Source organism: Cupressus sempervirens, chromosome 9, assembly GCF_028749045.1.
Source record: "Cupressus sempervirens isolate cs-2001-9-10 chromosome 9, ASM2874904v1, whole genome shotgun sequence".
Classification (NCBI taxonomy): domain Eukaryota; kingdom Viridiplantae; phylum Streptophyta; class Pinopsida; order Cupressales; family Cupressaceae; genus Cupressus; species Cupressus sempervirens.
Window position 1 is genome coordinate 518951789 of NC_143126.1, and position 12939 is coordinate 518964727.

Consider the following 12939-nt stretch of genomic DNA (forward strand, 5'->3'; position numbering starts at 1 on the left):
GTAGGCCATGGACCAGTTATGCTACCTCTGAAGCTTGAATCAGTTATATTTTATGGGAATTCTATCCAATGTCTCAAAGCACTTTTCACAGGAGAAAAATAAAGAAATGATTTGGAAAAGACTTTTTGGGGCCCTTAAATAGGTTTTCACATTAATTTTCAAAAGTGCTCTGATTGGCCCAAAATCATCCCTACCTAATTTGACAGTCCTAGATCAATTTTTGGGATCAAAATTCAAATATGACAACCCTAAACAACTCAAAATTGTGATTTAAAATATTGGGAGCAACGTTATTGAATGCTTGTGCAATCCATCTTTTTGATGCAATGATTATTGTCGAATCTCATCATATCAAAATTTAATTAAAATTTTCAACTTTTCAAAAAAAGTCAACTTTCCATCTAAATTTGTCAAGCAAGAATCAAAATCTTGAAGAATGGACTCCAAATCTTCTGCAAATGGTTCTAAATATATTCTAACCTATTCTACATCATTTTGAATGCTCAATTGCATTTTGGATTACATCAATTTCTCTAGGAAAAAATTCTAATGGGTCATCTTTTGATTTCACTCTTAAGGGGGAAACATATACACATTCCTTGCATCAATCAAATCATACTTTGAATGAATTTGGTCAAAACTCAAATGTCCTCATCTCTAGGGGCACCTCATTACAAAGGTAAAAATCATTTTTTTCATATCTCATATCAAAACTAGGTACTCCACAATCTATTTAGGGTTATCTCACATCTCTAGGGGCATATTGAATTCTTTTAATGCATACCAATATGGTATTTTATTATCCATCAATTTGGTGATTGACTTTCTATTAATTATCATGTTTAACATGTGACAATTCTTGTCATCTTTTATGGATGGTTATCTAGGTGCTCATTGTGGATTTGTGAGAATCAAACCTCATTCTGGGGATGGTTTTTCTTTTATGGACATGCATCTAGGTGTTCTATGTGGACTTATGGGGATCAAACTTTATTTTGGAGATGATCCTAGACTCTTTTAAATGGATAGGTATCTAGGTCTTCTATCTAGACCCCTACGGATTAAGCTTCATTTAGGAGATAATCCTAAACTCTTCTTAATAGAAATGCATTCAGTTTCTTGTAACCCAAATCGACTAAACCCTAAGGATTAATTTTCATTCAACCAAGCTCAGAATCGATCTAATCTCATAAAAACTTAGAAATAAGCTCAATTCTCATCTTCTACTTCAGAATCATATTTTTATTTGAATCAATGCACTACTCGTATATCAATTCAAGGAGGGGCAAATGCAATGCCCCAAAATTGGTCTAATAAGACAATTTTCTCCTAATCTTTAATCAATTTTTAAAGTCCTAGTGAACTCTACTTGATTTAAATATCAATTGAAGAAAACCATTAATCTACAATAATTACTAAATCCTAATAAGTTCCTAATATTTGACACTTGGCTATTAAACCCACTATATCAAATAATTTGATTAAAAACTCATAGTACTTTGATTAAATTAATTACACTTTTTCCACATCATATGACAAAGGAATTTATTAATTATTTCAATTAAATATCTTCATATATTCATTATATGAATTTTAATATTTAAAATGAGATAAAATTTGAATAATATCTCTAAAATCTCTTTTTGAGTTCAAAAAAAGGAAATTTTTGTGTTAAATTGAATCTAAGAGGAAACAAATAAGTTAACTCTCTATCAAATAGAAACTTCTATTTTGAACTAAACTCATAGTCCATCTCCACTGTTCATCTAATTTGATCTCTGTCATTGATTGATTCTAGACTTTTCTATAAATTGGGAACTTTCATCTCCCATTAGGGGGAATGCAATTTATAAGTAAAGAAAATCTCTCATTTTGAATACTCAATATTTGTGCATTCAAGAGATTTCTTTCATTTTGTTTAAGTACTTTCACTTTATCTAAATAATGTATTCATGTTAGATTAAATGTTCTTTACTTTCATAGCTTAAAGCTCTATTTCATCTAGATTAGTCTCATTTTTGATTGTATAGAAAATCTTCAATTAATCTTGCATCTACTTTCTTTATAAATCCTTCATTTTAGTTTGATCTATGGTCACTGAGCTCTTGATTTTGAGAGTATCCTTCATACCCCGACTGGATAAAAGAAAAAGGGTTGATTTGTCCAGACCTTTAAAGATTAATATTCATTCTTGAATGAATTTGACATGCAATGACCATGTTGAAGTGTGTGTAATACCATTTTACCACATATTGTCTTATCAAATGAACTATAATACTCTTTTTCATAATAAGGAAATGTTCTTTAGAGATTAATTAAATTTTAATTGAATTGGAAACTACAAATTATACATTTTGTTATATTATAAAATAAATATAGTTATTTGTTAAATAGAAGATACTCATATTCGAGGAACTTTAACTCTGAGCATAACAAGAAAACTCCTTTATAGATTAACTAAAATAATAAGAGCTTTTCTTATATCAATGTGTATTTAATTAAATCAAAAATAAAAATAAAAATAAATGAATTCAAAGTAAATAAAATAGTTTCAAAATAATTACTCACAATAATATTTCAAATAACTTTATTATATATTTATTTGTATAATATTTTTTTTTTAAAATCTAGACAATATAAAAGTTTAAACTCATATTTTTATTTTACCATCAATTGTCATAATATGCTTAATTTAAAATATTTGTAAAATTTCACCTGATATAATAAGTATATGGTGTCCAATTACTTAAGTATCTTATAAAAGGCATTATATATCTTGTATCAAAAGGTAAAAAACTCTTAATAGATTAATTTGAACATTTATTTTACTTAAAAGCTTTAATTTATAATGTATAAACATTTTAAAATGTTTGTAGTTACTTAAAATTAGTTATATAATGTCAAAAAAAATAATAATGATAAAAAAATATTAAGTTTTGGAACTGAATATTAGTTATCAATAACATTTATAAAAGGAAGACGTACTAAGTAAGTTACAATAAAAAAAAAACTAGGAACTATTTAAAATTTATAAGTAAAATTTTGAAATGTTTAAAATTAATTATAAAAAAGCTTATTAAATACATTACTTTAAAAAATTAAAAACTATTTGTAATTTCTAAAATCTTTTAAAAATATAAATTAATGTAATCAATTAAAAAATATAAATTAATAAGACGAGTCTACAACATTTAATACATAAAAGTAATTAATTACAACAAATAATAATAACTAATCTAACTTAGAAATCAAAAAAATTAAATTAAATTAAATTAATATACCCAACTACTAATTACTCTTCCTCATTTAAACTCCTTGATCCAATAATTTTCATTAAAAGGATTGAAAACAAGTGAAAGATAGGGAATACACGTTTTGTTTCAATGTTTCACGGGAATCCCGCCTAGTCCGTTCCACTAACCCTTCTTAAAGATCCCCTTCTTTACAAACTCAATTGACTACTATATTTACTGGTCCATTCAATTCATTGCCCACAAGTCTGTCCAAATCTGTATTTAAACAGAGATCTCCTTTAACCTTCATCATTTGTAGGTGCCCATTTATCTCCATCAACACAGTAGCTGCATTTGACAATGGTGTCTTCATCAAGCAAAGCCATGAATGCAATGGGAGAAGAGAGCGGAAGAACAACTTCACTGTTATTACGCAAGCGTGTATTCTCCTGCCGCCATTGTACCAGAGAATTCAGTACACATCAAGCTTTAGGAGGCCACCAAAATGTCCACAACAATAAGAAAAAGCCCTTGTCCACACCCAAACCCAGCGTCACTGATTTGAGCTCTATCTTTGCCCTCGAACATAATAAAAAATTGCGCAGATTGGCACCTCACCGACCAATTTCATTTGGCCGCTCATCAATCGCAGATCTCCATCATTCATCACTGTTACCTTCTCCTCACATTTTTCCACCACATTTTTCACCCCAATTGGGCTATTTGGAATACCCTTTCACCCCAAGTTTGTTTGGAGCTCTTCAAGCATGTGAAAGTAAACAAGCAGTGTTCCAGCCCATTGCCCAAAATGGTGGTGGAAATAAAACCAGACTAAAAGAAGTACCATTTCAGCCCATTGTCCAAAATTGTGGTGAAAGTAAGATTGAGCTTAAAAATCCGATATTGCAGCCCATTGCCCATAATGGTTGTCGAAATATGAATGCACCTAAACAAGTACTATTTCAGTCCATTGGTCTAAATGGTGGTGGAAGTAATATTGAGATCTACGGACAACTATTTCAGTCCATTGCCCGTAATGTTGGTGGAAGTAAGACTGAACTGAAAGAACCAGCATTTCAAACCATGGCCCATAATGGGCGTACCACATTATTTGGGGATCTTCAAACTTATGGAAGTAAGAGTGCATGTAAGGAAGCAGTACTTCAGGGCACTGGCCATAACCGGTTTGTCACCATGTTTGATTGTGGTGAACGATATCATTGCAGTTTGGAAAGTGGTGGTGCACTGGAAGGAACTTGTTACAGTTTTGAGCATTTCTCCAAGAAAGGTGGACGACTGAGCGTTCAATCATCTGGTGTGACAACTGTTATGAGTGAAGAGGGGGAAGATCTTGATCTGTCTTTACATCTTTGATACTACATGGTTTTCAGATCTTTGTTCTCTGAGAATCAAAGTCAAACTGTTATGAGTGAAGAGGAAGAAAACCTTGACCTGTCTTCTCATTTGTCTGAGTTGCCTCCCTCCCACGTGAGTTCTATAAGTTCCAAACATTCATATTTATAAATTAATTTGTAGCCTTTTTATGTTTGCTGTTGGATTCATATTTTAACAGCTTTGTTAGTAATTTTTCATTTCTGTTATGATTGTAATTTTTTTATTTCTGTTTATTTTTTAAGTGGAATAATTGATATCTAACTAAATTTGATAAGCCAGGTTTTCACATTTCTGTTGCAATTGTATTATTTACAAGTGGAGGAATTGATATCTAAACGAATCTGTTAAGAAAACTCTTGACATATATAGTTACAATAATTTGTTTGAATTGTCTTCCAAACTTATAAAATAATGACATAATATCTTCTTGTTTCTTGTTGGATTCAGTATTAACTTGTTTTGTTATTAGTTGTTTGAGTCTTGAACTTCTATCTTATTTTATTTTATAAAAAGGTATTTATAATTATTTAAGTGGAATGAATAATGTATGATCTATTTATTGTATTTGCATGGAATTAAATTTGTAAAGTTAATTGATTTTTAAGTCTACTATTAAAACTATTTCTAACTTCCTCTATGTTGTACTATTTTGGGAGTTCATTTTAAGATTTCAAATTGATTCTTTTTATATGACTGAAATATTTATTTATAGAATCAAACTTGTTCGTTTGTATAAATTATCATATTCAAACAATAACACAATTTATTTACTGTTAAGTTCTTCAATTTCTATAAAAATCATTAAAAATATTATATATAAATATAATAACTATTATACTAGAACTTATTTTAAGTTTTTTTTGTTTGTGAGTACATTCAAATAATGCAAATTTATTCGGAGATTTAATGTTAAGATTAGTTCAATTACAATTAACCATAACATTATAATATAACACTATGATAATGATTTTCTGAGGATGAATTGATATCATATATAAATATAACTTTTATTTGTGGGAGCTGCCCTCAATTTGTATGGAGTAAACTTTTGTGGGCATCTATATTTTCCAAAGACTTTACCGTTTACATTGTCTACTTGATACTAATGAATTAATTTATATGATTTTTTTCATAGTTTTTGTTGGATTCGTGTTTATGTTACTTTATTATTGGTTGTTTTAGTCTTAAAATTGTACCTTATAATATATGATGAGGTTTTAGTCTTAACATGCCTGATTATAACTTCCATATATTGGAACTATTTATTCTTGAAATCAAATTTTGATTCACCTTTTTAATAGTAATTTTAATTTGTTGAATATAAAAATTAATATATAATTATAATATTTTTATACTTCTTTTAACAAAAGGAATGAAGCCCTAAATAAACAAAGGGAATGAACATATAGGGAATACATGTATTGTTTCAATTTTATGGAAGTTCCCACTGATTAGCATAAACAACGCACATTAGCAGTTGATTTCTAAACAAAAAATGCTAGATAGTCAAAATTTGTTATATTTCATGGTTTTTAAACAACTCATAATACAAGTTCAAATGTGTACTATATTTCATGATTTTTATATTTACTTGTCTGAGCTGTCCACAATTTGAAAGGAGTAAACTCTGGTGGTCATCTATATTTTCCAAAGACTTGAGTGTCTAGTTTGTCTACTTGATACTTATAAATGAATTTACATGATTCTTTCACACTCGTTTGTTTGTTGGGATACACGTTTCTCCAAATTTGTTACTGGCTATTTCAATTTTGGAGTCCTAACCTATAATATATGATAAGATTTGTGAGGTAAACTCTTAACATGCATTATTATAACTTCCATCTATTTGAACTATTTCAATCCTTAAATCAACTTCTAATTTATTTTTTGTAATATTCTAATTTCTAAAATAGAAGAATTAATATCTGGTTACAGTATTTTCACACTTTGTTTTGCACAATTTGTTGACAACTTTTTTAAGCAAAGTCATACACAAAAGTACATCCATTGAAATTAAAAACATAAACAAGTGGGATGAACACGTTTTGGTCTGACTGATTAGCTTAACATCGCACACTAATGACTAGTTCCTAGACTAAAACTGTTGACAGCGCATACTAAGGACTGATTCTTAGACTAAAATTGTTAGATAGTCAAATTTGATTAAATATCCCACCTGATTTGTCATATTTCAAGGGTTTTAGAAAGCTCAGATTACAAACTCAAATGAGTGGTCTTCCAGTCACTTCATTGAGTACAAGCTTGTTTAGATCTCCATTTAAACACAGAGATTTCCTTTAAGCTTAACCATTGGCAGGTGCCCATTTCCTCCATCAACCAGAAGCTGATTTCAACAATGGTATCTTCATCAAATAGATCAATGGGAGAAGAGAGCACTCCAACTCAGAGTTCACTCTTATCCCGCGGGCGTGTATTCTCCTGTATCCGTTGTTTGAGGCAATTCAATACCTTTCAAGCTTTAGCAGGCCACCAAAATGCTCACATCCACAAGAAGAAGCCTATCCCCACGCCCGCATCGACATTTACCACCGCTATTTTCAGCTCTATCTTTGCCCACCACCACAAGAAGAAATTGCCCAGATTGGCACCTCGCCCACCACTTTCACTTTCCTCAATGCATGGCCTCTCAAAAACCACAGATCTTCATCATTCATCACCATCACCATCACCTTCTCTAAACACAAACCCCCCACATTCTGCAGCTCAATTGGGATTTTTGCAATATCCTGCCAACACAAGCTTGTTTGGAGGTCTCCCATTATGTGGAAGTAATAGTCATAGTAAAGAAGCACTGTTTCAGCACAGTGCCCATAATGGTGGTGGAAATAGGACTGAGCTTAAAGGAACAGCATTGCATCCCATTGTCTATAATGGTGGTGGAAATAAGGCTGAGATTAAAGAAGCAATGTTTCAGCCTATTCCCTGTAATGGTGGTAGAAGTAAGACTCAGATTAAAGAAGCAGCATTTATGCCTATTGCTCATAATGGGCTATCTACTCCCAATATGTTTGGTGGGGGCGATCCTTTCAGTTTGGAAAGTGGTGGACAAAAGGAAGGAACTTCTTACAGTTTAAAGAGGGGTGGAGAAAAGGATTTTGTTGGGTTGCAACGAGATTTTTACAGTTTTGGGCTTCCTTCTGGAAAAATGAGCTTCCAATCATCTTGTGTGACTACTGTCATGATCGGAGAAGATGAGGAAGAGCTTGACCTCTCTTTACATCTTTGATCTTGACCTCTCTTTACATCTTTGATCTCAGAGAAAATTATTGGGGTTTTCAGAATCACTTTTTAGTTGAAGAATTTGATATTTGACAGAATCTGCGATGCTAAATTATTAGGGTTTTCAGAATCATTTTTTAGATGAAGAATTTGATATCTGACAGAATCTGCGATGCTAAATATGTATTGTTATGATTTTGTTGTCTTCCATTCATATCAGTTAAGTTCAAAAAGGTCATCTATATTTTCCAGTAACTTGGATGTCTATCTATGGCTGTGAATTGCTTGATAATTATAATTATGAGGGTTTTCGCATCTCTTTATTCATTCCGGAATTGATATCTTATGGAATCTTTGATTTTATAACTTTCATTTACTTGAGTTTCTTTTTACCCATGTGGAATAAATTGAGTTCTAAACTTAGAGGACCATCTCTATCTTTTAAAGGCTAGAGTGTCATGGCTGTCTACATTTCATGATTTTAACGTTTCCATGCTTTGTGTTAGATTATTGTTTCAGCTACCATTTTTTTTACTTCAGGTTTAATCTCAGCGTCAGGGTTGTATCGTACTTTATTTTCTTTCGTAATAATTATAATTCGATAAGTTAGAAGGAAGTTCTGGACAACAGAAAGTTTTGTTGGCGAGTTGGAAGGAAGCTCTTACAGTTGTTAACCATCGTATATGAAAGGTGTTGAATAAGCAGTGTTCCAGCCCATTGCTCCAAATGGTGGTGGAAGAAAGATTGATCTTGAAGAGCCAGAATTTCAGCCCATTGCCCAAAATGGTGGTGGAAATAAGACCGGACTAGAAGAAGTACCATTTCAGCCCATTGTCCAAAATGGTGGTGGAAGTAAGATTGAGCTTAAAAACGCGGTATTTCAGCACATTGCACATAATTGTGGTCGAAATATGAATGCACCTAAAGTAGTATTTGAGTACATTGATCTAAATGGTGGTGGAAGTAAGATTGAGCTTAACGGAGCAATATTTCAGTTCATTGATCTAGATGTTGGTGGAAGTAAGATTTCAGCCCATTGGCCACAATGGTGGTGGAAGTAAGATTTAGCTTCAAGAACCAGCATTTCAAACCATGGCCCATAATAGGCCTACCACTTTATTTGGGGTTCTTCAATCTTATGGAAGTAAGAGTGCATGTAAAGAAACAGTATTTCAGGGCACTGGCCATAATCGGTCTGTCACCATGTTTGATTGTGGTTGACGATATCAATGCAGTTTCGAAAGTGGTGGTGCACTGGAAGGAACTTGTTACAGTTTTGAGCATTCCTCCAGGAAAGGTGGGTGGACCACTGAGCTTTCAATCATCTTGTGTGACAACTGCTATAAGTGAAGACAAGGAAGATCTTGACCTGTCTTTACATCTTGATACCACATGGTTTTCAGATCTTTATTCTCTGAGAGGCAAAGTCAAACTGTTATGAGTGAAGAGGAGGAAAACCTTGACCTGTCTTCTCATTTGTCTGAGTTGCCTCCCTCCCAAGTGGGTTCTATAAGTTCCAAAGATTCATATTTATAAATTAATTTGTAGCCTTTTTATGTTTTCTGTTGGATTCATATTTTAACAGCTTTGTTAATAATTTTTCATTTCTGTTATAATTGTAATTTTTTATTTTTGTTATAATTGTTACCTTTTAAAGTGGAATAATTGATATCTTGATAAGCAAAGTTTTCGCATTTCTGTTGTAATTGTATTATTTTTAAGTGCGAAATTGATATCTAATTGAATCTATTAAGAAAACTCTTTGACATATATAGTTACAATCATTTGTTTGAATTGCCTTTCAAAGTTGATACTTATAAAATAATGGCATTATACGGCATTGTATCTTATTGCTTGTTGTTGGATTCAGTATTAACTTGTTTTTTTATTAGTTGTTTGAGTCTTGGACTCATCTTATTTTATTTTGTTAAAAAAAATTATAATTATTTCAAGTGGAATGAATAATGTATGATCTATTTATTGTATTTGTATAGAATTAAACTTGTAAAGATAATTTTATTTTTAAGTTTACTTTAAAAACTATTTCTAACCTCCTTCATGTTGTACTATTTTGGAAGTTCATTTTAATGTCAAATTGATTCTTTTTATATAATTGAAATATTTATGTATAGAATTAAACTTGTTAGTTTGTACAAATTACCATATTCAAACAATAACACAATCTATTTACTATTAAGTTCTATTTCTGTTAAAACTATTACATTAGAATTTATTTTTAGTTTTTTGGTTTATGAGTGCATCCTAATAATGTAAATTCATTTGGCTCAATTCCAATCAACTATAAAAATATAATATAACACTATGATAATGATTTTCTGACTGGAGGAATCGATATCTAAGAGGAATTGATATTTTAGTCCATATATAAATATAACTTTTATTTGTGGGAGCTACTCTCAATTTGTATAGAGTAAACTTTTGTAGGAGTTGCCCTCAATTTGTACAGAGTAAACTTTTGTTGTCTACTTTGTCTACTTGATACTAAAGAATTAATTTATATGATTTTTTCATAATTTTGGTCGGATTCAGGTTTATGCTGCTTTATTATTTGTTGTTTTAGTCTTAACATAGTTCCATATTGGCTATTGAAATGAGATTCTGATTCACTTTTTTAATAGTAATTTTAATTTCTAGAATATAAAAATTAATATATAATTATAATATTAATTAATATATAATTATAGTATTTCTATACCTTTTTTCAATTTGTGCACATGTATTTTTAATGAAGTCCTAAATAAACAAAAGGATTGAACAGAAAGGAAATATATGTTTTGTTTCAATTGATCTGGTGGTCATCTATATTTTCCAAAGACTTGAGCGCCTAGTTTGTGTACTGGATACTTATAAATGAACTTACATGATTCTTTCACACTTGCTGTTGGATTCACATTTCTCCTACTTTCTTATTGGCTATGTTAGTTCTACCCTATAATATATGATAAGATTTTCCAGGTAAACTCTTAACATGCATTATTTTAAATTCCATCAATTTGAAATTAAAAATATAAACTAGTGGAATGAACACATTTTGATTCAAAATTTTATGAGAACTCTGACCAATTAAGTTAAACATCGCACACTAATGACTAGTTCCTAGACTATATGTGTTAACAGTGCACACTATTGACTGATTCCTAGACTAAAATTGTTAAATAGTCAAATTTGACCAACTATCCTACCTAATTTGTCATATTTTGACCAACTATCCTACCTAATTCGTCATATTTCAAGGGTTTTAAAAAGCCCACATTACAAACTCAAATGAGTGGTCTTCCATTCACTTCATTGAGCACAAGCTTGTCTAGATCTCCATTTAAACACAGATATTTCCTTTAAGCTTAACCATTCGCAGGTTCCCATTTCCTGCATCAACCAGAAGCTGATTTCAACAATGGTGTCGTCATCAAATAAATCAACGGGAGAAGAGAGCACTCCAACTCAGAGTTCACTGTTATCCCGCGGGCGTGTATTCTCCTGTAGCCGTTGTTCGAGGCAATTCAATACCTTTCAATCTTTAGCAGGCCACCAAAATGCTCACATCCACAAGAAGAAGCCCACCCCCACACCCGCATCGACATTTACCACCGGTATTTTCAGCTCTATCTTTGCCCACTACCACAAGAAGAAATTGCCCAGATTGGCACCTCGCCCACCACTTTCACTTTCCTCAATGCATGGCCTCTCATCAACCACAGATCTTCATCATTCATCACCATCACCTTTTCTAAACACAAAACCCCCACATTCTTCAGCTCAATTGGGGTTTTCGCAATATCCTGTCAACACAAGCTTGTTTGGAGGTCTCTCATCATGGGGAAGTAATAGTGATAGTAAAGAAGCACTGTTTCAGCACAGTGCCGATTATGGTGGCGGAATTAGGACTGAGCTTAAAGGAACAGCACTGCAGCCCATTGTCTATCATGGTGGTGGAAATAAGGGTGAGATTAAAGAAGCGGCGTTTCAGCCTATTCCCTGTAATGGTGGTGGAAGTAAGACTGAGATTAAAGAAGCAGTATTTCAGCCTATTGCTCATAATGGGCTACCCACTGTCAATATGTTTGGTGGGGGTGATCCTTTCATTTCGGAAAGTGGTGGACAAAAGGAAGGAACTTCTTACAGTTTTAAGAGGGGTGGAGAAAAGGATGATGGTGGGTTGCAAGGAGATTTTAACAGTTTTGGGCTTCCTTCTGGAAAAATGAGTGTGACAACTGTCATGATCGAAGACGATGACGAAGAGCTTGACCTCTCTTTACATCTTTGATCCCAGAGAAAATCATTAGGGTTTTCAGAATATTTTTTATTTGAAGAATTTGATATCTGACAGAGTCTGCAATGTGTTATGATTTTCCATCTGTCAGTTGTCTTCCGTTTCCATCAGTTGAGTTCAAAAAGGTCATGTATATTTTCCAGTAACTTGGCTGTCTATCTTTGTCTGTGAATTGCTTGATAATTTTAATTATAAGGGTTTTCATATCGATGTGCTCATTCCGGAATTGATATCTTATGGAATCTTTGAGTTTATAACTTTCATTTATTCATGTGGAATAAATTGACTTCTTAACTTAGAGAATCATCTTTATCTTTTAAAGGCTAGACTGTCATGGCTGTCTACTTTTCATGTTATAATGTTAGCATACTTTGTGTTAGATTATTGTTTCAAATATCTCTTTTACTTCAGTTTTTGATCTTAGGGTTGTATCGTAATTTATTTTATTTCAATAATAATTGTAATTTGATAAGTTAGAAGGAAGGTCTGGATAACTGAAAGTTATGTTGTTCGAAGGAAGTTCTTACAGCTGTTAAAACCTTCTTACAAGAAAGGTGTTGAATAATTTTTCAAACATTTTTTTACAATTGTATTAATTGAAGCTTGATCTCTCTATATATCTTTGATACCAACATTGTTAAGATTTTTAGATCTATTTATTTACTAGCACTTGTACCTGTAGGTCCAAGGGTAAAGCTGATTGTCAAATTTAAAAAATGTTAATTTTTTTAATGACAAGTACAAACGATCCATAGACTCCAAAACAATTTTATTTGTAAA